This window comes from Calidris pugnax, unplaced genomic scaffold (assembly GCF_001431845.1).
Source record: "Calidris pugnax isolate Ruff unplaced genomic scaffold, ASM143184v1 scaffold8, whole genome shotgun sequence".
Classification (NCBI taxonomy): Eukaryota; Metazoa; Chordata; class Aves; order Charadriiformes; family Scolopacidae; genus Calidris; species Calidris pugnax.
Window position 1 is genome coordinate 16737494 of NW_015090830.1, and position 593 is coordinate 16738086.

The following is a 593-nucleotide window of genomic DNA, read 5'->3' on the forward strand; positions in this document are numbered from 1 at the left end:
AGTTTCCTTTAAAAAAAAAAAAAAAAAAAAGAAAAAAATCCACAAAAAAAAAAACCCTAAACCAAAACCTCCCACCTTTCAGTTGGACATTTGTTGATGTGGTTTATCCACATTTGAACATTTACATAATAATGAACAGGTGGCAAAGCAGTCTTCACTTTTTTTTTTTTTTTTTTTTTTTTTTTTTTTTTTTCCCCTTCCCTGTTGCAGACTTTCTACCAACCAGCGGCACCAGCCGCGGCGTTTTGCCTTCAGGACCTGATGCTCATCCATATTAAACCGTCTGAGCTCAGGAATCCGGCCAGATCATCCCCCCCCCTCCTGCTGCAAAGTTTATTTTTAACCAGCCACCGCCACAATTTGGATGGGGCTGCGAGGAAGCAACATCTTCTAGCCCGGCTCGCCCCCGTCTCCCCGAGCCCGCAGCCGCTTTTGCCTTTTTAAACTTTTCCTTCGGGTTGATTTTCCTGGCGGCGGGTCCGGCGGCGGCCCCTGCCCGCTGTTCCCGGACGGGAAGTTGGGATGAAGGCGCCCCTTCTCCGCAGGTAGAGCCGGCTCTGGCCGCGCATCTCTCCGCTCACTTTCCGCTCTCC

The 593-nt window shown here is 49.2% G+C and overlaps 1 protein-coding gene across 1 annotated transcript in view; it reads left to right on the forward strand.

The window, feature by feature from the left end:
* Window positions 1-248: 248 nt before the first annotated feature.
* Window positions 249-593, forward strand: part of RREB1 (ras responsive element binding protein 1) — a 126785-nt gene continuing 126440 nt past the window's right edge. The window contains exon 1 of the mRNA XM_014940849.1: window positions 249-545. The gene's annotated coding sequence lies outside the window, so the exon portion shown is untranslated. The remainder of the gene's footprint in view (window positions 546-593) is intronic.